The following is a 25887-nucleotide window of genomic DNA, read 5'->3' as shown; positions in this document are numbered from 1 at the left end:
AAGCTTAGCCATTTCACAATCGTCTGTAAAATGATCTTCATTTCTCCCCACCCCCATCTGCAATGCAATGCCATATGTGTAAGTTTCCCCAAACATTCAGAAGGTTGCCCGGACTAATTCTCTCCTCTGTGAGAGGGGTCTTTGCTTATTCTTCACAGGGAGGGTGTGAGGGAACATGCAACCATGCTAGGAAAGGGTGCTTGATGAATGGGATTCTGGGATGCGAAAGAGCCAAAGCCTTATCCTGCGGGAAACCAGCTCGGGCTGCTTCTCCCCATGCCCACTGAGTCTGAACTACCAACCTTGGTTGGCAGAGGTAGGACAGCCCCAGCTTTCTTGCTTGTCCTCTGGCTAATCAGTGAGGCCCTGGAAGCCAGCTGAACGTACATGTTCAGCCAAACAGAAGGGAGAACCCAAAGCAAAGAGAACTGGTGGTTCAGATTCAAATTTGGTGGCCAGGTATATGTCCGTGAGGCTAAGGCATCTCTGTGAAGTTAAACATCTAATGTTTTTTAAGGCCACTGTGAAAAAGAAAATTGGTGTACCTAGTTCTTATGTTGTTGATTGCAAACAACAGAGTGACAGAGGGTATTCAAATCTCCAACTTGTAGGGAGGAGCCACACCCACGTGTGTGGCTAACCTGGTGGGAGGTGGTCAGCTGGGTCAGTGGGTCCTAGGACACAGAGCAAAGCCAAACAAGGTCAGATCAGGTTCTAACTCCTCTGGGGGTAAAAGAAGGTCATTGTCCTTGGGTTACTGGATGGTTACTAAGTGAAGGTCAGCTGTGCCTACCTGGTCACACCCCAGGCCTATTGTGTATTTAGAGCTTCCAGCTTGGGAAGTGGGTCATGGGATGTTGGGAGGAGGCAGAAGTGTGGGCAAGGCTGTGTGTGTCGCACATTGGGTCTGTGTGTGTCGCACAGCGAATATAGGAATCTAGTAGGAGGAGCAAGAATGATTATTTTCCTACTCTCCATGGAAACGTTCTCATTTCCGTGTGTATTTAACATCCACTTATTAAGTGGGTAGGATGTTCCAGCATGGTACCAGGGGCTTGTGGGTACAAAGATTAATGTCATATACACTGTCCTCAAGAAGTTTTTAAGTCTATGGGGGAAAGGCAAGAAAACATAACGTAATACACCCCGAGAGCTGGAACGGAGATTGTAAAGCGTGAAGGAGGAAGTGCCATGCAAAACTGCCTGGAAATGACTAGAGTGGAGGCGATTTTGGCCTGGGGCTCAGAAGATGTGGGAGATGGGGCAGAGCAAGGGTGGGGACAAAAGAGAGAAATTGGAACTGCAGCTGGAGGAGGGAAGCACAGAGCAAAGCCAAACAAGGTCAGATCAGGTTCTAACTCCTCTGGGGGTAAAAGAAGGTCATTGTCCTTGGGTTACTGGATGTTGTGTAAAGAAACTGTAAGTTTTTTACCCAGTTCTTAAGATGTGTCCTCTGCCTCCGTGTCATTGTCATGGGCGAGGAGGGGATTTGAAATTGTTTCCAAGAGGATGGAGTTTTGTTTGTTTCTTTGTTGGTTGGTTAGTTGGTTTGTTTTGAAGTCCAACTGATGAGCTGCTACCTGTGTCTTTAAACCTGAAGATTTAAGACAGACAGAAGGACCCAAAAAAGTACACAAGGTGTGGATATGTCAGAGGACATTAGCACAAGGAACATTGTGGCAGAAAAAAAAAAAAGTTCCTGCCAGAAAGTATTCCTAATTTTGCAGAGGCCCAAAGTATTGGTACCACTGACTCTCTTCTGTCTATTAGAGCAGATGAAACGTGCTGTTGGGGTTAGTTCTATGTCTCTCTCTCTCTCCCCCTTGGGGCTGGAAGCTCCTCAGAGGCTGGGAGGACAGCTGACTCACTGGTCTTCCCAGCCCCCGGTCACATAATAGTAAGACCTCAGTACATTCGGAATGGACCACTGATGCAAGCTTAAGAATATTGGTTTTAATGATAGTTGGAGCGTCTGAATATCTTTTTATGTTAGCCGTTTTGGGTTTTTAACTGTGGTTGCATAAAGCAATCATTGTCAACTTAGTTTCTAATTATGGTGGACCCGCTGGTTGAAGTGAAGGGCGTGAGCACAAATGGACATTCAGCTGTGACCTGTGTCTCAACTTCAGACAGTCACGTTCAAGAAACTCAGGAGCCCCTGTTTGAAAACCCCTGTACTAGAGGCTTCAAATCTAATTGGTTGCTTTAGATTAGCAACCAATCTAATCTAGACTGATTGGTTGCTAATCTAAGGGAACCAATTAAAGGTACCTAATTGGTTGCTTTAGATTACACTACCCTGTATGGGTCTGTTTAATATTCTTAGCCATAGGGACATCTCATTCAACCAAAAACAACCCCTTACCTTTGTGTATATGTTTTGTTGTAGCTGTCATTTTACGTATAGTCTGAACATTAGTCAAGATACTTTGTTAGCTGGACTCATATGTGGTTAAGAAGGCAGTATTTTCTTCCTTCTATGGCTTCCATATAACTTTTGGGTGACTAAGGAATAAGCTGGATTCTTGAAAGTTAGTATTTTAAAGCCACTTGCCCAGGGAGAGGGCGAGAGCTATGTAGAAGAAGGGTTAATCTAAGATGTTTCGATACCTTTTTCTGCCTCGCTGTTTTACGTTATCATTTTCCAAACCCAAGCATCAATTAGATCTTGGAAATAAGCAGGAAGAAAAACATGAAATGAGATCAAATCACGACTGGCTCCCTCTGAATTCGACCTTATGTTTCAGCCAGTCTACTGGCTTCTTGGTTTGGAGTAATTTCCAATTCCCACTGGCTTAGTGGCAAGACATCTTCTCATTCTTCTTCTCTGCTAAATACATTCTCCCTTAAAAAACAAAAAAATTCCCCCTCCCACCTCATCTCCCTTGTGAATTCTCTTTTTAGCATTCAAATTGCCAAGAAATTCACAAGTAAAATAGAACATATTTTTGAGCACTGTGTTTACTGTTATTCGTGGGCTCTAGGGAGAGATGTTCGTTAAAGAAGCTTTTGTTTGCTTTGAGGACAGCACGTAACCTTGATCATCGTCTCTGAGATACTGGCCTGTGTCTTGGTATCTAGACAGCGAAGGTACCGCCCAAATATCATCCAGCCACAGCTTGTGACTCAAAGAAGAGAAAAACTTTGAGGCTGTGGGCCTCTCGTGACAATGACAATATCAAAAGCTCCCTGTTTTTTAATTTTAAAAAATTATTGAGGTATAATTGACATATACAATTATATTCACTTCAGGCCTGTAACAATGATTCAAAATGTCTTTATAGGGCCAAATGATCACCACAATTAGTTTAGTTGATAACACCTACATAGTTACGCTTTTGTTTCTTGTGATGAGAACTTTTAAGATCTACTCTACTAGCAACTTTTAAGCATATGATACAGTATTATTAGCTATAGTCACCATGCTGTACATTACATCCATTTCTTTCATAACTGACATTCACACCATTCGATCCCTTTTATGCATTTGATCTACCCTGCCCCCACCTCTGGCAGCCACCAATCTGTCTTTGTATCTATAAGCTCATTTTTAAAATTGTTTTATTTTATTATTATTTCTTTTTAAGATTCCACATATAAGTGAGTTCTGAAGGGATTTGTCTTTCTCTGTATGACTTACGTCGCTTAGCAGGACACCCTCAAGTTTCATCCATATTGTCATAAATGGCAAGATTTCTTTTTTTTATAGCTGAATAATATTCCATAATGGACTATTCTTTACAAGAATAATACTTTATAACAACAATAATTACTTTCAATAGCCTAGATATAACAAAAGAAGTTTTCTTTTTGTGAAAAAAGTTTTCTTTTTTCACATCTAGGCTACCGTAAATAATGCTGCAATGAACATAGGGGTGCAGATATCTTCTTCAGTTACTGTTTTCATTTTCTTCAGATACATACTCAAAAGTAGAATTGCTGGTTTCAAACTCTCTTATTAACAGCATTGTAATATGGTTCCAGAGAGCCCATGACAAGAGATTCATATGAAATTGGATGACACAAATGCAAAAGATCTAAAGATGGTACCGTTTTTAGATCAACTGCCAACCCTTCTGCCTCCTGGTGGCTCTTTGAAGACTAAAAAATGGAGACTTCACTTCTGATCTGAAGGTCCTAATATAAAGCCGGTATAGTACCCTCTACTGCCTTGGAGAATCAAAATAATCATTACAGCAAAATGATATTCTCCATCTAAACATTCCCAAGAAATGACAAGGGAGGAAGGAGCTATCACACCGTTATGGGATAATTACAAATAACATTCTTCAACTCATGATTGTATTTATTGGATGTCAAAAACATTGGGAGGAAAATGAAAAATTCATTTATCATTGAATAGATACTAAAGACCTAGGTGCCTGGGAATTTTTAGAGAAATCATGGAACAAATTTCCTACTTTGCAATCATAGGTTTTGCTTTGTACATGTGGATTCAATTTGTTTGCCATCCACGGACAAAGCAAAGAAAGAGGTGGTACTAAATTCTGTCACTTGCTGAGAAAGGTAAAGCTGAGAACAAATAGTACTTGCCCAAAATAAGCTATTATCTTAGCATAAATCTGAAAATGAAAAAAAAAAACCACAAAAAACGAAGTAGAGTGAGTGGTAGAAATAAGGTTATTTGTTTGTTTTTTCTTGAATTTACCTGGTTTTGAGGAAGAGGGACTTAAAAAGACAAACTGTGTCCTGGAGTTAGACCCTTCAGAGAAGGATTTTGAGTGAAGGGGGGATTACTATCTAAGATCTGAAATTATAAATATGTAAGTTAAAAAGATACAAAAAAATAATTGTAATCTATAACTCAGGATGCTAGTACATTTCTTTTTGCATCAAGTATGGCCGCCTGCGCTATGTTTATTCGCACTGGATGGTCTTTCCATGGTCATCAAGGAAAAAATGCTTCCTGTGTTGCCAATTTAGGGAGCATACATTACTGGGAACCTTCTATGGAATAAATTATTTTCTTAAGCCTTCTCAGATGTGCAGCCAATGAAGATTTTAAGGCAGAAATGAAATGCAAAATTTAGCTCGAAGGGACATTGGTGGTATTGGGAACTGTCTCTGGAGCTGTTTTCTCTCTGCACATCTGTGAAGGGGATTATAGGGGCTACATTCCAACCTGAGGCTTTCTCAGCCACACGCGGCTCTTCAGAAACCAGCATGTGGTTTTCTTCTTCGATTTAAATACAGCAACAAGGAAATATTGCAGTGTGGCCATGGCAGTGTGTGTGTGTGGGGGGGGGGCGGGAGGAAGAAGGGCACTCTAGTCACAGACCTCAACGTGCCATCACCTGACTTGTGTACCTTCGCTGAGAACCCCACGCTACCATCGTTTTTTGTAAAGGCACTGTAAGTGCGATGCACGGTACTTACACATGCAAGGTAAGTTTAATTGATTTGTGGCTTTTTCCCCCCTGCTCACGGTGAAGTGGTGCTTTGGCTTCTGAAAGGTGAGGGGAACTTTATTTTGCTGCGAAGATGAGACTCTGCACTCTCAAAACTGACAGATGGGTGTTCCATTTCGGAATTCATGATTTGATGTGAAGGACAATGGTGAATGTTTTTGCATTGGCTAACCAGCTCAACGGGTCAAAATACAGTCAGACCAGTGCTAGTTCAAGGAATTGGAACATGGAAAATTATTGGGAAATACATTTATGTGGCAGTTGCTTGGTTCCCTGATGATCTTTTTCTGATAGGATTTTCTGGGTCATCTTCAGTGTACCCCACTGTCTTTGAGCTGCTAAGGTGCCCAACTAGAATTTTAGGTCTAGGTAACAATCCCACGACACCCCTCATCTAAAGATACCACCTGTCCTGATGAGGGATTGGCGCTTTCTGGGTCTCCCGCACAGAGGGTGAGATGGCTCACCTCTGGACCCATGCCTAGCTATCTCCCTTCCCACCCCAAGCACATGGCTATACTATACGTCTTTTGTAATGAGTTAAACATTTTAAAAAGTACATGAAGAAAATTTTAAGTTTCCTTTCTAATCAAGCCCCCTCCACGGCTCTCTAATGATATCCACGAATTCTCAGATGACCCTCTTTGAGAGCTGAAGTCTAATTCTGACAAGGGACAGAGAACGACTTTGGAAGCTAGGTAATAAAAAGCCAACTGTGTCTTCTGGTTTGGGTGCATGCTCTCTCTTTTTCTCTCTCTTGCATCGCTGGCTCTGGGAAGCCTTACAGAAACATCCACGTGGCAAGAAGCCGAAGTCTCTGCCAACAGCCAGAGAGGCACTGAGGCCCCCCCAAAACTATGGGCGTGAACTTGGAATTGGATTCTTCAGCCTCACTCTTCAGATGACCTCACTCCAGCTGGTAGCTGGACTGCACCTCACAAGAGACCCTGAACCGCAAAAGCTCCCCACTAACCTGTTCTCAGATTCCTGACCCTCAGAAGCTGTGAGATCATAAGTGTTTATTGTTTTAACTTGCCAAGTTTCGGGTTAATCTGTTACACAACTATAGATAACTAGTACACCCCTAAGAAATAATTTGCACAGTCTCTGGTATCGACTAGAAAGCTAATAAATATTTGTGGAGTGAATTCATTAAAATGAAGAAGTGAAAAGTTGAATTTATGTCCTTCCACATCTTTCCCTGTTTTTATGGCCCCTTTTAAAGTAGCTTCATGGCAGAATGTTTTTGAGAGACAGTCTCTTTAGTTATTAAAAGTTCAGTCATTCAACAAATATTTATTACCGTTAACTATTTGTCAATAAACCTCTTTTCAACTGTGAAATACTTGTGAGCCCATTTGAGCTTCCGCCAAGGTTTTATACAACGGTATTTATGGAAGCTCTCTCTGCTAGTGTCTGCTTCTAGAAGTTAAAGCCAGATGTGGGGGCTCACCAGGGGAAATGGAGGATGAACGGAAGGACAGACAGACTTCTCTCTGTGCTGCCATACTCAAGGCATTCGTAGGTGAAAATAAGACCAGTCATCGAATAAGGGGTATGAATAATGCAGGGCATTCAACAGTTAACGGGAGCATCTTGGGGGAAATGCAACTCTCTCATACTCTCTGTAGTGTGACATGTGACTAAGAATCCGACTTCACCCATTTACTAACCATGAGAACTTAAGTAACTCATTTAATCCTTCGGCGTCTCATTTTTTCATCTATGAATAAAGCAAAAAAAAAAAAAAAAAGGAGGATTTCTTAAAAGACAAGGCATTTAAAGGTTTAGCTTACTGCCTGGCGTGTCATAGGTACTTCAGAAATTGTTAGCTACTTTTCTTAGGTAGATGAGTTGTCATTTTTTGTACATGGTTGGATCACATTCTCCATGTGGTCTTCTGTCTAGTTTTGGTTCTGCCTTTTGATCTCTCCCAATGCGTTTGGAGGCTCTCCTTGCACTGCTGAAAGTGACCTGGATGTCCTGCGTGTCAGCCCCATTTACATTTTTTTTTCACGTAGACCCAGTTATATTTTAGATAGAAATCTAGGGCTTATGCGAGTATCAATGAAATGCATGTGAGATTTGGGCATGATCAAAAACAGAGAGAGAAAATAAAACAAAAGAAGTAAAGCCAGCTCTACAAATTTTCTTTTTATCTCTACTTTCTGTTCCTGAGTTGACATATCAGTGTTGACAGATAATATACATAATCCATAGAAATTTTGCACAACTGATAAATCTCCTTGGGTTAGTGAAGATACTTTCAGCCACAAGCAATAGAACCTCACTAGAAACTGGCTTAATCAAAAAGAGGATGTATGAAATTACCTGATCAAACAGGACAGGGGAGAGCTAAATGTGCAACTAATGCCCCTAAGAAACGATTTTGTATCTTTTGGCCCTGATTTTCTTTGTGTTGGCTTCATTGTCAGAAAGAGTCTGTTCAAATGGAAGCAAAGATGGCTGCTAGTACCTCAAAGAGTGCATTTTACTAGCTTATCTTCTTTCTCAATAGTTATATCAGATTCACCTAGACGTCCTGATTGGCTCACATGCCCAGCCTTGAAAATAATCACCATCATTTTGATTGGTCAGGCATAGGTCACCTGCCAACCGCTGGAAACAATGAATGGTGTCAGCCCCATTTAAATCTAAGGCTTGAGAACAGAGAATGGGGGTGGTGTTCTAAAGGAAACTCAAGATACTATTACATAAAAGGGGGAACAGATGCTGGACAGAGAAAAATTACAGATATCTATTCTAGTAGATAGATATGTGCTTGAGTACTTAACAAACGCAGGAGGGAAAATAAATGATTATAGTCAATGGTGTTATTTTATGTGGAAAGCAAGGAGAGTTATGATGCTAAGGACAGGTGGGAAAGTCGGATAGATGAAATTGCATCTTACGTTACCTTCTTCTCTTTACCATTATGTACATTTTCCCAGAGCTTTGCACATATAATAGTGGCAGATAACATCTTTTACATTTTCATTTTTTTAATAGAAAAATATGTTGGGGGAGGCAGATGTATAGGCTATAGAACAAAATTTTAAAACCGTATAAGTGATCCGTCTTCTCCAAATGAGTAAATATCAAGATGTTCTATTGATTCTTTAGATAAGACCTTTTTATTTCTTTTTATCCCCAGGAAATCATTCAGATGGACTTACCTTCGCTTAATCTGTAAGCAGTTCTGGTCCCAAACAGAGCTGTGCTCAGATGGACCACCTTACCTGTGGTGTTCCACTTTTCTGCAGGTGCCAGGGACTGTTTCCCCAAGCCTGGCATGACAGTTATGGGGCAGCCACCTCCTTCTTCAATAACATCCATTTATCTGTATGGGAAAAGGCCATCATTTTCATTTCGTCATTTTCAACGGTCACACCTAAAATCCCAACTAAATTCGTACAAATCCATCAACAGGCTGTGCTTGTAAATAAAACCCATCAACTGATACTTGCTTAGCACCTCCTTACTCCCCAAGTTCTTTCATGCAAAGCATCTCATTGGCTCACCCAGGGAGCTTTGGAAGGCTCCAAATGATACGATAATATTATCATTCTCATACTCTAAGTGATGAAACAGAGATGGAGTGACCTACTCAAGCTGATAATTAATGTCAATCTTCAGATTCCAGACCTCAGGTTTTTCCCACTACATCTCATTATCTGAGTTTGGGTGAGGGCCGAAGCATTGGCTAGAAGCTAAGAGGAAAGACTCTGGAATCGAATGACCAGTGGTTTGAAGCCTGGCTCTGCGGATGGTTAGTGGTGTGATCTTGGGCAAACTTCTTAATGACTTCGCCTCAAATTACTCACCTGTATTGTTATCATCATCCCATACATCACAGGATTCCCGTGACGAGTGCATAAAATCGTGGACTACCCTTAGCAGAGGGTCTGCGTTTAGCCTCTGCTTCAGTATGTTAGTTATTGTTACACTTGGGATCACGTATCTCTAAATGTATATTTATCCGGCATTTACAAAGAGAAGGATGAATCATTCGTGGCGATTGCTCCATGATTCTGCTTCTATTAACTGCGTCTTTCAGGTATATGTAAAATGGGAGGGTGGATTGCCTGAGTCAGTCCTTTCCCTCACTAGGTTTCCCTTCTAATTGCTTGATCGATTTTTTCCCATTCCGATCACCCACCACCAAGCGTGGTGTATACTGCATGTATTGAAAGGATTATTAGGTTACTATCACTTTACATATTCTAGGAGGTAAGTGAAACTCTGCAATATGATTAAACAATTAAGTTTAGACGTATGTAAAAACAATGCCATCATTTGAGTGTTTCTTTTTAGACTAAATAAGCCCCAAAGAAAAGTATGTCTCCCATTTTACCTTCTTTCAAAGCTTTCCCAGTTCAGACTGCATTATAGATTTTCCCATTATTAGTTTTACAAAAGGGTAAACCAATTATTTCTACATAACCCAGTGCTGGTTTTTCTGTGATGTTCAGATATAATGGCCAAACAACCATTTCATTTCAGAAGGCCCTCCCTGGCAGGGTGGTTCTGTGGAGTCCAGGTAAAAAGCAACCCGCCCCTGAGAAGCAGTGGGTTTTCCTGTTGGCCTTGGTTGTTTCTTTCATCTGTTTGTGATCACGGCACCATGTGTCAGAAATGGAACTCGGGGACGGCGCACAGTGGTGAGTGACCAGACCCAGGCCCTGTGAAATGGAGCTTGCAGCCTAACACTGGGTACAGAAAAGTGACAGGTAATGCAAGATGGCCGTGGAAGTACAGGGGGCCATGAGTTCTTGTAGGAGGAGATTCTGGAGTCCTTCTCAGAGGTGGTGACATCCAAGCAGAGGGTTGATGAATGAATGTGAGTGAACCACGTCTGTTTGTTTGATGGGGGGAAGAGATGACTCTTCCAGGCCCGGGAAGAGCAGATGCAAGGATGCTGAGGGAGCATTAAACTGAACTGGACTGTGGAGTGCAGGATTTAAGGAGAAACCTGGCAGGAGAGGGGGCAGAAGGAAATGTAGAAACCAGAGTAGGGAGAATATGTAAAAAATAGAAACTTCTTCCAGTCCTAATTCCGTGAAAGGGGACAGAACCTCCACTGTCCCTGTTTCTCCCAGGGGAAAGATGATTTCCCTTAAAACCCAGGCTTTTGGGGGATGGAAGAAAAATCACAAGGTCTGAACGCTTACATTATGTGCCACGCACAGTATTAGTTACTTTACATTGATTTGAACTTAACGGCTGTCCTATGATGTAGGCCACATCGTCCTGATTTGCAGATGGAGAAGTTGAGGCAAGGGGGGTGGAACGAGTTCCGTAAGGTGACCCTGCTGATGGGTGGCAGAGCCAGGACTGGCTCCTGAGATTGTCGCATCCACGGGGAGTGTTTACAGCAGTGGGGTGTCCCGAGAGCTGATTCAGGCACACTCTGTAGAGCTCCTAGCACGGCGCCATGCAAAATGTCTTGACATTGAGACATCTACTCTTATCTTTTTTGGGGGGAGGGCGGGACAGTGTTTTAATGAAATGTGCTTCTGAAAGTAAGAATGTATGTAAGTGCCCAATTATCACCGCTATTGTAGACGAGGGTGGTTTACCATGGGAGCACTTCTGGACACGTTTTATCTTTACTCTTGCTTTTTTCTTTCACACGTTTTATCTTTACTCCTGCTTTTTTCTTTAACACGGGTAATAAAACTAGACAGGTCAATGTCCGTCAAAGTCAGTGACACTTCCTGGTTCCCCGGAGGTGAAAACGATGCCTTTCCAGCCCTGCTACACTTTATTGAAATTCAAAGACTATGTTTTACTATGACTTATTCCAAACGTTATTTTGCTTTGTAATTTTTTCCAAGCAAAATTCCCCCTGCTTTTTTTTTTTTTTTTTGGTAGATCGTGTGACGTTCTTTTGTCCCCAAATGGAAATGTGGACTCTAACCATAAAGAATGCCTTTTTCAGAAGCTTATAAATTAGAATGTCAAAGGTGCCCTATTGCTTTTGATGCATCTTCAGTGGCATAAATGAAGTCCTAGAAACTACCCCACATTTTCTAGAAAAATACGTTAAAAGAGTGGGGTAGATAGAAAAAAAAAAGCTGAATTTAAACTGTGATGGCTTTATCAAAGGACTTCATAACTGACAACATGACAACCTCAGAATTCAACATTGCTTTGTTAATATTTACTGTGTGTTCACCACTTCTGACTAAACTCTACTTCCATTGGGAAAAAGAAAGTCATGCATGTTAACTGTTTTCGAGTTTGGCAGATGAACGCTGAGAATCCTTGTCAGAGAATCAGATTGAAAAACAAAAACATTGCGTAATACTTATATTACCAGGAGAAAAATGCTTCCATGGGAAAAAAAAATATTTCAGGAACATCTTTAATTAGTTGCTGGAATTGATTTTTGCATTGTTAAAAATTTTTTTTTTTTTTGTCCCTGCCAAAAAACGTTTGTCATGTTGGATCAGGTTATTTGATCTTTATATCCTATTTCCACTTTCTCCTAGGACATGTGAACATGGGCAAACACTTTTTAATTATCCTGATCAAGTGTGGGGGACATCTTTTCGCTGACCCCACTTGTAATCAACGGTGATATCCTAGAAGGAGGTAAATTGATTGCTTCTATCCTTCCCAACTAGCCAGAGGAGTGGGTCATACATTATCCTGCCCCTGTGAAAAATCCCACTCAGTGATTGATTTTATGACTGCCTGTGGCAGCGAATTCCTTAGAATGAATTCTACCAGGTGAAGAAGTATTTCCTATAACTTGCTTTAAATTTCCTCAGCATTAACTTCTCCGAGGGGCCCAGTCTCTTATGGGATAACGTAATAAAGATCTATCAGTTTTAGTGCCCAGTACATGCCTTTAATACGTAAGTAAATCTCTCTTGTTTTCCAGCCTACACTTCGTAATTCTAACTTTGGAAATCTCTCGTGGTGAGTGAATTGACACGGCATGCAATTTCTCACCCAGCTCTGGAGCTTTGCCTAAACTACATTCCTTAAGGTGAGCAAATGAAAGATGGAGGCCGTGATACAGATGGACGTGTATCAGACTCTTCAATAATGCTATTGTTTGATGTCCTCTCTTAACTTTTTTATCTTCTCGATTATTTTTTTCTTTTTGCACAAAAAAGGTAAATTCATCGAAAGCAATGGGAAGCTGTTTTTGGGAGATTTTTTCCGTAGTTCCTACTCCTGTACAGTACAGTGCAATGTCCCCTCTTATACAGCGTGGACTTTTTCATCCGATGAGAAATGTCTTAAAGGGGCTTTGACAAATTGTTCCAATTTCTACATCCCCTGAGGTGGGATCAAGCCTCCTTTTGTATTAAATTGAACAGACATCTATTTTATTAAATAGATGGACATCACGAGCGTGAGTTACCAATGAAATGCAATTATAAATAAAGTGTTTAACAATCCAAAGACCACATTTTCTCTAGATTTTTTGCCAAAATGTGCGTCTCCATCTGCACCCTCAAATACTACGATTTTTAAGTGCCTTCCTTTCATGAGTTTTGTAATGTCACTGTCAAGATGGAATTATTGGATTACTACAGGAAACTCCGGTAAGATTTTCAAACCTTAAGTTCAAAAATGAGATTTTAATGAAACATATATTGTTATTTATTTGTTGAGGCATGTGAGAGAGAGCTATGGTACTCCATGCTTGCTGAGTGCATTGGCTTGGAAATATATTTGAATTGTCGAATCAGGGCTCAGAAGGAGAAAGAAAAACAAAAAAAAACAGATCAAATTTTGGTGTGCAGTGAGGCAGGGATGATTTCAATTTTGTTTTCATTTAGGTGTTTCTATGAAGAGAAGATAGAAGAAAGGGTGAAAAAGAGGAAGGGAGAGGTCACATGGGAGAGGAGTGTGGCAAATGGGACTCCTCTGCTGTGTCACCTAATTTTGCACTTCCTCTCACTGTCTTTTTCCCCTTCTCCCTCCTTCCCTACCTTCATTTCCTCCCTCTGTCTCTCAAAGATTATTGCACACCTACATGTGTAAAGATGGTCTGGGATGCAAATGGTCCCTAATTCAGAGCAAGAACCAGAAATCAAAAGGCAGTTGCCTCTAGCTCTTTAGGTGGCACCTACAGGAACCACAAGAGTGTGGATCAAGGGCCCCTGTCCTCGTTGAGGGGACTGGGAAGGTGTCCTGTGGGAACCTATGTTAAAACTGACACCTGAGGAATGCGTGGCCATCATCAGCCTGGGGAAGACCTATCTCTTAGGGGCAGAAAAAGTCACCCACAAATCACACAGAGTTTGTGGCCTAGGAGCTGAAGGGCATCTGCCAGGCTGGAGGGCAGCATTCCAGGGGTACGTGAGACGCCTGTGATGTGACGCCATCAGGGCTTGGAGTGCCAACTGTTACTTTGAAAACAAAACTAAGGGCAGATTTGGAAAGCTCATTGGGGAAAAGTAGGTATTCTTTTCCTTAAAGCTAAGGGGAGGCTAGGGGCCAGGATAATGTGTGTTAATTCTGATTCAAAGAGGCCAAACTTTTATTTTGAGGGGCTCTTTCTACCTTTGCAGGACACCCCACTTTAACTGGACAGCCACGTCTGTGGAATCTCCCTGCCCAGACAACGTGCTTGGCAGGCTGGCATAGCCTGGGTGCACCTCTATTCCCACTCCCCAGGACCTCTCACCGAAAAACAAAGAAGGTCCCCAAAACACATCCATGGAACTGAATTCAATGGCTGACCCAGCACAGCGGGTGGCATCTGAGGCTGCTGAAATGCCCAGCTCCAGTGCCCATGCGTAAGCCCTGCTCCTACTTTTTCTTTTTCTGCCTATGTTCTGTTCTGGGTAGAAGCATATCCACAACGGGGGTGGTCAACTCAAAACGACAATGATAATGCATGAGACTGAGCACTGACTATGCATCAGATTATGACCAGCACCCTTATTCCTGCAGCGGCTGGAGGAGGTATGTCCCTATTACTATTTCTATGTCACAAGCTAGGAGATGGGACTGGTCAATGTCACAGAGCTAGTAAGGGGTGGACCCGGAACTTCACGTTGGTTTCTGCTGTCTGATTCTGGATGCTGGGCCATTAATCATTATCCAGACTCACCAGACTGGACCTTAAAGTGTGGAAGGTTCTAGAAAAGAAGAGAGAGTTCCCCGGGCCCGAGTGCATGCAAAGCACAGTTAGAGTGGGCGGCTTCACCTTGACATTGATTCTTTCCTTCTTCCCTTTGTCCTCCGTTTCGTTCCTTTTCTCACCACTCTACTAAGCTGGACCAGGAACTGTGGGCCACTTGAGTCGGGTGGCAGAGCGAACAAGGGAGGCCCTGCTTATTCTGACCTCCTGACCTTCTCCTGTTCTCCTTCTCACAGGGCTGATGGGCCCAACACTCACAACCTGTCTGTGGCCGTCCCTTCAGACGACTCCTACGACTCCCTCAGTTCTGCCTGCCACCCGTGTGTCATTCCTAAGCAGGATTTTGAGCTCTGCTGTCCTGTTTCAGTTTTCTAGTTACTCAAAAAATATTTGGACCCAAATGTGCTCTTAGTGTCATGCTTTATTAATGTGATATGTCTCATACTAGCGAGTGCTTTTGAGTTATATGCCCTGAAGAAGTTACTGGGTTTCATTGTTTACCCTTCATTAAAAAAAAAAAAAATTATTCCATGTGCTCTGACCTAAGCCCTGCACATGCGGTGAAAACAGGAAAACTTGTTATCTGATCTCAGGAGAGACCGATCAGATGTCTCCACCCCCACTGGTGTGTGGGTGTGGTTGGTGGGGACCCACAGATGGTGAATCAGGAATGTGCACGAGTTTCTTTTTGGTTTGCTTGTGTATGTCTACAATAAACCCAATACGAAGAGATACAGCGACAGGGCATTTCGTTTTTACTGTTAACGTATATCATTATGTCATCACACAAGCATTGCCCAAAGAAATTTAAAAAAACTTACCCCATGGGTTGCTTCATCGCCCTCCGCCTGCCCGTGGAGCTGTCTGAGAAAGAAAAGACAAGCGCGTCAGTTAGGGCCCTCGGGGCAAGGAGGTGTCTCGGTGGCAGTGAGCGCCAGCTTAGCCTGGGCGTCTGCGGAGCAGGCTTTGGCAGGCCACCAGCGAGAGGGCATTTCGTAATCCAGGACTTACCCCGGAGGATTGCCAGCCAGCAAGTCACCAACGGGAACCAGGGGCAAGACGGAGGGGGGTTATTCCATGGACCAAAAGCTCTGCACTTACAGACAGTTCCTTTTTCAGTTATGTTTCCTTTCATTTTTAGTTGCTGCACATTTTTTTTTTTTGTTTTCTTACCAGATTTCATTCACAATGTATCAAATTCTTCTGTCAGTGGTGGTCCTGAATGCTTTGTTATAGACATTTATCACTGAAGAAGGTACTAGCTATTTGGGGTGGGAAGATGTTGGTTTTTGTAATAAGATATAAGAATAGTGAATATTTATTGGGCACCTCCTTATACCAAGTGGTGTGCTAAGATGTGCACAGAACATCTCAGGTACCGTGACCAAGCCTAATTTCCATGGTGGACACTGAAGCACAGAAAGGTTAAGTAACTTGCCTGATGTCACACAGCAAGTAAGTAGCAAAGGCAGGAAGTGATCCCTTGTAGCTTGATCAAGTTCAAGCCCTGTGATCCTCCAGTTGGGAGCAACTCGTGTCTTGCTGTCCATCAGGGCTTATTGGGAGGGTCTGGGTCTCCACCTTTGCTAAGTACCTATCATGCTAACTAATTTGAGCTTTAAAACCACCAACAAATGCATTGGGTTGGAAGACAGTTTGGCAACGTGTTACAAAACAAAACACACTCTTAGCATATGACCTAGCAATCATGTTCCTTGGCATTTGAGTTGAAGATTTATGCCGGCACCAAAACCTGCACAGGTGTCTACAGTGGCTTTACTCATCGCTGCCAAAACAGAGACCCCATCAGGATGCCCTTTGGTGGGTGACTGGATAAACAAACTGTGGTACGTCCAGGCAATGGCATATTAGGCTGCGATCAAAAGAAATCAAGCCATGAACAGACGTGGAAGAACCTTACATGCATATTAAGTGAAAGCAGCTCGTTTTTAAAGGTGACGTGCTGTGGGATTTCAACTATCTGACAAAAGGCAAACTATCTGGATTTCAACTATCTGGAAAAGGCAAAACTATGAAGCCAGTGAAAAGATCAGCTGTTGCCAGAGGTTTTGTGGGGAGGGACGGTGGATGTCCCAGCCCGGGGGATGTTTAGGGCAGTGACACTACCCCACGTGACACCATCATGGTAGACCCACGTGCCAAACCCACAGAAGGTACAACACAAATACTAAAGCCTAATATAAACGGTGGACTTTAGTTCATAATTATGTATCAATATTGGCTCATAACTTATAACAAATGGACCACACTAAAACAACATGTGAATAACGAGGTGTAAAGGTGGGGAGGAGGGGAGGGGATACAGAGAAACTCTTCATACTTCCCACTCCATGTTTCTGTAAACCTAGGATTGCTCCCAAAACTCTTATCAATTTTAAAAAGGGGCGTTGGTGAGTTTGGGTGGGAATTGCCAGGAGGTAGGACTGAAGAAACAGTTTTCACCCTCTCCTACTTTTCGCATATCTCAACTACTTATTCCAAACAAATGAAACATGTTTAAAGCCAGCAAAGGCAAGAATTCTCAACTTTGGGTATGACCGTGAGGCTACGGCCTCAAGTTTGGCCCGTTTTTAACGGTGGAATCTTGGTCCCCTGTATTCTCGAAGCACTAGGGGCTCCAGGCTCAGAAATGACCCCCTGGGTTAGAAAGTGGCCGGGGTTATGTGAAGGGACTTCACGCTGCCTGGTCCTTCACTTTCCAGCTTTGTACACGTCACCCCTGCTCCGAGGCCTCTTCCGGTGGGTGAGCTTGCACCCGAGGGAGAAACAGGAGAACGAGAAGGCAACAATGCTGAAGAAAGGGAAAAGGGTGCCTTCAGATTTTCTAGCAAAACATAGGGGCTGGAATGTTTCCTGATCCCTCTCCTCCTACTTCCAACCTTGGACGGAGCGTTATCCCAAAAGGGGGACGGGCTCACTCACGTCTGTTGCCATGTCCGGCATTCTCACCACCAGGCCTGGTAGACGCCATTAATCATATGACACGTCCATCTGTGTGCTTTGTCATTTCAGCTGCTCCCCATGGTCAGAAAAGCAGATGACTGGTGAATGCCAAGCCCTTGGCTGTGTGGGTCTTCCCCGGAGCCTGGGTGGAGAAGTTACTTCTCTTTGCCTACATTTTAATTTTCACTAAATCCAATTCACTCAGACAGGACGAGGCAGGGAGGTTCAGAAAGAACAGAGCAAACCCGGTTCCATTTGGCTTTCTCGCCGAAGTGACGACATTAGAGGTTTTAAATATGACGGGGGATACACACACACACACACACGCATCAAACCTGATACAATGAATCAGGAGTAAGGACTATCTGAACAATTTGGTTTCCTAGCTAATCATTCAAGAAATGCTTGGTTCTCTATACTGAAGCTTGGCTAGGACACGCATTTTTTTTTTTTTTTTCAGTTGCGTGACTTAAGTGGCTTAAGATTGGAAACTTCCAGTCCTTATTCATCCCCTTGTCCCCCAGGGAGATTATACCCATGAACTTTGATCTACAAGGAAATTTCCTGAGGTACAGAATATTATTTTCAACATTAAATCTTATTCATGATATATGGATCCCCTGTAAAGGCCCCAATAAAAATTAATTATTGGCTCAGTGTAAAGTTCTCCGAGAAGCAGGGCCGATGGCTCCTTTCCAGGTAGAGGTAAGTTTTCTAAGAAGCAGCTGGCTCTTCCTGCAGGTGCTGGAAGCTGCTGCCTCCAGGTTTGCTTTGATTCTTTCAGGATGAATTTTTAAACGGCAACATGGTTAATTACAAACTCCAGAAAGGTTTGATCCTGTTTCTAGAATGAGCAAATAATGCCAGGATGTCAACAATCTATTTCAACTCTCCACATTCTCCTTCTGATCTCGACTCATCTTTGGACCAGTGAAACACACTACCTGAGTTTATCTGTTGTCTTTGGTGGTAGAAGTGGCCTTGGGCTGTCCACCCAGTGGGATACATTTACAAGAATGACTGACACAGGACAAAGGACATTCACTGGCCCTCGTTCTCAATGTTGGCTTCCTTCGTGCCAACTAAGCCTTTAGATCCAGACATGAAAAGCCACCAAGTGGAACTCTTCCCAAAGTGAGTATTTCACCATTTCCATGGGCCCGCTGAATAAAATCACAACAAACCACCTCCCATTTACTGAAGTGCTTTACACACTTTATCTCCAGCCCTGTTGGTATTACGATTTCTGTTCCCCAGAGGAAGATCCAGACACTTAGAGAGGTTCCGTCACCATCCTCATCCATGGCAATCGTGGTGTTTACACTGAGAACTCTTTCCAGGAACACAGAAAGCATGTTCTTTCATGTATCCTCAAAGAAGTTTGTAAATTACAGACTCTGCATATTCCCATATTACAGAGGAAGAAACTAAGGCCTGGAGAATTACGTGATGTGCCCCAAATGCATCCCATACTCATCGCCAAAGCCTTTGGTCTCCAGTGTTACAATTTCTGGCAATCAGTGGAGTAAAAATAAACTAAAAGTCAATGTCCGATTTACACAGATATTTCATGAAAAAGAGAAAGGGAAAAATCAGGACAAAGGAGAAACACTATAATAACTTGTTACTGGAAGCTTCAAATGTTTAAATTTTGAAAAACTAAATTTTCCTAAGAACCACAGACATCCAACATTAAGTACAAATCTCTTCAATGCGACTGCTTCTGTTTCATAGTCAGAGGTGGTTTTTCTTTTCTTTTTCTTTCTTTCCTTCCTTCCTTCCTTCCTTCCTTCTTTCCCTCCCTCCCTCCCTCCCTCCCTCCCTCCCTCCCTCCCTCCCTTCCTTCCTCCTTCCCAATCAACTTTTTCCAAAGCTTAAAACAACTTTGATACTTGTGAAAGTAGAGGTTAGACAATAAAAAGACGTCAGATCCTGGGATAGCATACTTTTTTCCCCTTAAGAATATGACTCATATGTTGCTCAGGAAATCAAAATCCTGTGCGTGAACAATAATTTGGGATTGTAAGGATTATGTGTAAAAATCAAAGGAGAAATAAATACTGTTATAGCTCGGATGGTCACCACTTAGGTATAAAGTGATAACAGGTGACATTATCCACTGAGGACAAGAGACTTGCTTCCTAGTTGGGACCCAGTCTCCCGGGTGTGGTTCTCCTGGTTGGTTACCTTCTGTGAATTCAGCATTAAGCTCTTGCCATTCACCTCCCCTACAGAGGAGGGGATGACAAAACACAAATGAATGGAAGTAATGCCTATTTAGCAACGTGGAAAACAATCTTGGTTTATTTTATTTGTTGAGACTGACAGGAGCATCTGAAGGGAGATGAAGTGCCTTTCGTGGACTTTTATCTGTGGGCATAGAGTACGACCCAGAAAAGCACCATGTGAGCTGCCGGAGAGATGTGTTTGCACATGGCGCCCCTGGGAACCAAAGGGCTACCACCTGCCTACGTGGCATGGACCCACATTAAATTTTCCACCCCATTTCTGCCCTCTCTCCACGTCCAGCACTCGCACGTGTGTTCAGGCATCACAGGAGGGAGGGGAATTTATTCTCCACAAACAATTCTCTTTGGCCACTCTTAGAATGTGCCAACCAGGTTGCCAATTCTGATACAGACACCTGTCCATTTGGAACAGGAATGAAAACAGCCACTCATTTCCTAGAAACCATCAAACACCCTGTCAGGGAACAACAGCTCTCTGCTAACTGCAATCTGGGCAAGACACGAACGGGTCACATTGATAGCCAATTACCAATCCTCCCAGCCAGTCCGCTTCCCTCAGATTGATGAAAGTTTCTGACTCCTTTGCTACAACATAGTTTCGGAGGGTTGTCTTTTTAATTACGGTGATAAGGAAATGCTAAAGTGTTCATTTTTGTTATACCGTTGGGTCTTTAAAACAATGCTAACTTGCTAATGAGAGTCCAAGGTCAACCCACATTTTCAGGCGGCTTGCTGAGTGACACGGTTGTTCAAATAATAATGATTTCCAAACACATTGCTGTTGCATTCTGGAAATTTTGCATAATTTCAAATAGAAACAATATTCTCCAGTATGTATGTGTGGGGGGGGGCGGGAGGGGGCTGGTCTTTCTAAGTATAATACCCTCACGACACTCAGGTAAAACATACTTTAGGTTAGTTCTTCCTATGACTTTCAGATGAAATGCAGCCATTGAAGGGAACTTTCTGAGAAGCCTGGGTCCCACGTTTCAGAGCCCCTGCCTGGTGGAGGCTGGAGATGAATGTGGGTTTAAGGTTTTTATGAGCTAGGCGCCTGAGCAGTGTAACAATACGCGTCTGTTGGACATGTCTTCTGGGTTGTCACGTTCAATTTGCACATGACCTCCTGGCCAAAAACTAGGAAAGAAGTAGTAGAATGTGGGACTGAAAGCTCATATTATTGCTTTGACAGCTTCACTCATCTAGAAGTAATGCAAAATGCAATTTATATTTATACACTCTGACCTCCCGCGCAGACAGGGGAAGTACCTAATGATGGGCCAAAGGTAGGGGAGGAAGAAACAGATCTCAGTGCAGCTGGCATTTGTCTACATTTTTGCTTTTCAACCATTCAATTACAGTCACAAGCTAAATGAAACACAAACAGTGCCCTGGTGAGGTAGTGACACGATTATTTGAGAGTGACTGGATTCTGGCTTGGAGTCTTAGCAAAGGTGACCACAACACGCCTTATTTCACTGGAGATGGATAATCTGCCTGCTCCCAAGGGACAAAGGGCCTCGGCCCTCTGCTCGTAGGTGCACCATTATGCCCATCAGAGAGGAAAACAGACACCAGCGACTCAGTGACACTCTGGATCTGTATTTGGAAATTCTTGAGGGCCTAACACGTTAATCCTATTAACTAAGATAAATCAAGTCAGGCCCGGTGGTAACTGGGGCAGTCTTCACTTGGGAGTGGAAATACACGGTGGGCAGAAAGCACCGTTTTCTTTTGTGTGGCAGGAAATTTCCTTGCTTTTCTATGTGCCCAAATCCCTTCATTTTGAGTCAAGTCTATGGGGCTGAGTGGGGAGAAGGGCACAAGAATTTTCAGGATCCTCAAATGTGTCCTGAGTATTTCTGAACAGTGTTTTCAATGAGTATTGTTTCTAGGGTCTATAGCCTCATAGCTCCTACAAAAGCAGGACACACAGGGGCAAAGGATTCTGGCTTTGTCCAGAGATTAAAAGGGGCAGTGGCAATCACCTTTGTAAAGGCAAAGGGCTTGCACAACTGATGGCAAACGATCATTTTAAGAAATCCACATCAAGGGTCCTACTGGAGACCCACAGATCAACCTTGAGAAATAAACAAAAAGAGAAACCACGCCATAGAACATTCCTAAAATGATTGCTCAAACACAAGTACATTTTTCTATATTCTTGCTAATTTTGTTTTCCTTTGTTCCCCCCCCCCCAAAAAAAAAGCCTCTGCTACTTAAGTTTTCCTAGATGGATTAAACTTCTCCCCATTATATCTCATGGGTGCCTTCGGAGGCACAAGACTGAAATGCATTTTTTCCCCTTAACTGAACAGAATGGACTTTGATATGGAGGAATATCAAATAACCCCTACTCTCAAATCAAATCTTTCTACTTTCCCTCTCTTATCACAGTTTATGACACAAACTCTTTCCTTCCCCCATCTCCCCACCTCCCCCAAAAGGAAAGGGCCTGCTGAGTGCAGGCTGGCCAATTTCTTCAGGTTTCCTTTAGGGAATAGAATGTGGTTTGGGCTTTGAAAGCCCGGTTTGGAAGGTTTTACTAGCTTCCCAGTGCAGAAAGAAATTAGCAGCAAAGGTGGGCATTGGAAGAGGGTACAGAAAGTCTGGAATCTGTCACACAGGCCACAGTCAGAATGCATTTCTCCAGGGGACATCCCTGAGAAGGGAAGGTGCCAGACCTAGGGGCAAGGTGAGGGTAGGCTGTTTCAGCTTCTCAACTGGATGAAAATAAGCTCATAGGCCCCTCCTTGTTTGGGGGACCTCCCAAAGGAGTTCTGGGGTGGATGTGGGGTCCCAGAGGTCAGGGAGTAGATACTCAGGAACCACCTCCATGAGGGGTCTTTGTCTTTCCTTCTTTAAATAAATCAGCCCGGTGACAGAATAAGGCTCCAGGAAGGCAGCTGCAGGGGGGCTCTGCGTTGCCTCCCCTTTTTCAGTCACGTGCCCCCCTTACCTGCCTTTTTAACCCCTCTCCCCAGTTGGGATGACATCACAGCTATTAATTCCTCTCTGTCACAAATGCTCAAAGACAAATAAAAAAATGCCTGGGAGACTCCCTGGCTCCTATCAGCAACCTCAGGGTATTGTAAGGTGACTTTGCTGGGTAAGAAGAAATGGGGCCCGGAGAACCGGGGGCGGAGTACCCCTCGATCAGGAGGGTGCCAGGCCAGAGGTCTCCTTCAGAGGCACTCACCCATGCCTCGAGGACAAGGCATCTGGCCTGGTGGCCTGAGGGACACCCCGAGTCCCCGCCCTTTGGGGGATGCCACTCCCCTGCGCGCTTCCCCACCTCCGGTGAGAATTAATCTCAGCGTGTGGGTACCCTTAACGTTCACGTGCGGAATAGAAAATCTCGACTAAATCTCTCCCTTTTGATTCCTGCCCTAGGAAAACAATTATGAGCTGGGTCTGAGGAATTAAGGGAATGGTTTGAACCAGTTCAGTAGCCCCAGGGAAAGCTCCCCGGCTGGGACGGACACCGGAGGCGTGGCGTGGCCTCTGTCTCAGCCTTGTTTGTCGCCATCCTGTTCTCCTTGGTCAAAACCCCCTCCAATTAAAAAAAGAAAAGTGCAACCAGGCTGTTACGATTTTGAGAAATACGCCTTTGCACACGTGTGTGCGCAGCCCTGGTGGCCCAGAAATTTCGCCGCGATGTCCGCGGGCCCCAGTCCGGAGCTGGGGGGCTTGGGGTGGCAGGACCCCCCCTTCCGGACCTGGGAGCGGGGTCTCCTGGCCGGTCCCTCAGGAGTTAAACCCCCCGAGGCAGACAAAAGGGAGGCCGCACGTCCTTTGCTCGGCTGTCAGTTGCAAAGAGAAGCGCTGCCCTCTGGACTATAACTCCCGCCAGACAGGGCACTTTATTACAGGTTATGACAAGTTGCCGAGAGACGCGGAGAACTCAGTAATAAGGAGCGGCGAGTGGCATCACAAATGCTGGAGAGGTTTGGAAGACAGAGCGAGGATGGCTTCAAATGATAGGTGTTAGCAGGACTGAGATGGAATCTCTGGATCGTCCGGGCGGGAGCCGCGCAGTGTCGCCGGGCGGGCGGGCGGGAGGGGACGCGGTGGCCCGGCGCTGCCTGCCCCCTGCAGCCACCACGGCGGACCCACTTTCCACCGCCTCGGAGTCACTACTGCACCCCACCAATTGTCGCAAGAAATTAGCCAACCCCCTCTGCCCAAATTTGTTACTTTGTGTTTTAGGTTATAGGCAGGAAGTGGGCGCGCCCCTCTCTCCCCGCCTGTTTCTCTCTGGACCTCTGGGATATTCATCCTATAGACTTCCTTGTGTCCCCCATGCCCCCCGTACACTTCCACTAGACTTTTCTTTGAATTGTCTAGTTAAAACAGAGGGAAAATGAAATCAAGCCAGAGACATATTTTCTGCCAGGTGGAGATGCAGTCTTGGGAAGTTGCTGCTAAGTCAGGCCGCAGTGTCAGCAGCTGCTCAGGGAAGGGTGGCGAGGACGCCCTCCTCCCCCGGCGGCTTTTCAAGTGCTTTTCATCACCCATCGCCAGTGGAAAATAGTTCTGTCTCTGTGAGTGCCCAGACCTGCAGAGCTGGTCCTGCCCTGAACGGGGAGTGGGGTGGAGGACCCCAAACAGAACCCTCAAACAAGTCCCCAAACTGGAAGTGGAGCTTGCAAGATTTGGGGTGGTCTGAGGATGCCAACTGAGTTTGAGGGGGGCAGAGCTCTTGAGAAACGCTAACGGAAAGGAGTGGGGGTGCCGTGTATTCCAAACAGGCTGATATGTTTATCCAAATTCCATTCCCATCGCTCAGATCTAGAGAAGACTGGTTAGTAGTTTCGAGAACAAGTCTCTGTACAGTGTTTGTTTCTTTGAAGGGACTAGAAACTTTCTGCCAGCAATATCTCCACACACTATGGCAAAATGCTGCACACACACACCCTGCAGATCCTTCTCTTTTCTTCTCCCCTTCTCTTGTTTCTTTTTAAATCTATGCAAACATCCCTGCCTAAATCTATCATTAAGGAGGGACAGAGAGTAAATAAATTGCAAATATGTAGCTAGCGTCCCATCAGTGTTTTCCATTTTCTGACGGAGGGCTGGGTCCTGCCTGTGTTTGAAAAGTTGCTCAAGGGCTTGCATGATGGTTGAATCGGATAAACTGTAACAACCCAAAAAAGTTTTAGAGAGTGGTTTCAAATAGGTGTGTTCTTGGGGTGACCACCTTGGACACATTTTGCCCTTTCCCCTCCCCACTGGGTATCAGACCATGGAAAACTAAACTTTGTTTTCCCAACCTCCACCCAATCTCCTCTAAGTTTCTTTCAGAACAATTTATTCCGGTCATGTCAGAGTGTGCCTGATTTTTATAAACCTTAATTATTTGCTCTCTCTCTGGAACTCTCACTTGACCTTCCCCTCCCCTCAACAACTCACACCAGACATAGAAACAGACTTCTCTCTCAAATTTTGACAGAAGTTGGAGAAGGTCCCCACTAAAACAATTGAGCCTAAAAACACAAGTCCTCAGTGCCCATTGAGGGCTGGTGCAAAACCTTCTGTTAAATGTAAAAAGACTGGAACTAAGTGAATGGAAGAGGCTTCTAGAAAATAGATAATTTTATCAAATTGCATTGAAATCACAACATAAATGGAATGAGAAGTAATACTATTTATTTTTCTGTTATGATGTACCATTAGTAATAATTCCACCTTGAAGATAAAACTGTATTTCCCCAAAGATCAGTTTATTTGTGTTATTTTTGTTTTAAAACTCCTCAGAACTAAAAAAAAAAAAGCAAAATAGTTGTTCTTCAAATGTCCATTGGCATTTGAAATCAGCTGAAAGGTTTGCAGTACTAGAGGGTTCTTTCCGTCAATAAGTGACACAGAAAAAGTTTTAGTCCTCTAGTTGGAAAACCTTCCTCTAATGTTTTCAAAAGATTGGGAGAGAGATGGAAACGAAATCACTTGGTCTGTGTAAACTGAAATTCTTAAACATCTGCTGGGGCAATACCAACAACAGGAAAATGCAAATTATACTGAGCGTAATGCTCACTGCATTTGGGCAAAGTTTTAACAGGTAAGACTCAATCTTTCTTCTTTTTCTTCTCTCTTCCTTTCTGGAATCTGGTTCTATATCAATTCACCCTCCAGCATC

General features: G+C 43.7%; 1 long non-coding RNA gene across 2 annotated transcripts in view; it reads left to right on the top strand.

Moving 5' to 3' along the window:
- LOC109444965 (uncharacterized) overlaps positions 1 to 15274 on the top strand; it is a 30443-nt gene extending 15169 nt beyond the window's left edge. For both annotated transcript variants that reach the window (XR_002136972.2, XR_012491323.1), the window contains 4 exons: positions 11924 to 12026; positions 12319 to 12426; positions 13964 to 14191; positions 14775 to 15274. This is a non-coding gene — a long non-coding RNA (uncharacterized LOC109444965). The remainder of the gene's footprint in view (positions 1 to 11923; positions 12027 to 12318; positions 12427 to 13963; positions 14192 to 14774) is intronic.
- Positions 15275 to 25887: the final 10613 nt, after the last annotated feature.

Source organism: Rhinolophus sinicus, linkage group LG13 (assembly GCF_036562045.2).
Source record: "Rhinolophus sinicus isolate RSC01 linkage group LG13, ASM3656204v1, whole genome shotgun sequence".
Classification (NCBI taxonomy): Eukaryota; Metazoa; Chordata; class Mammalia; order Chiroptera; family Rhinolophidae; genus Rhinolophus; species Rhinolophus sinicus.
This window is presented reverse-complemented; position numbering and strand designations above follow the sequence as displayed.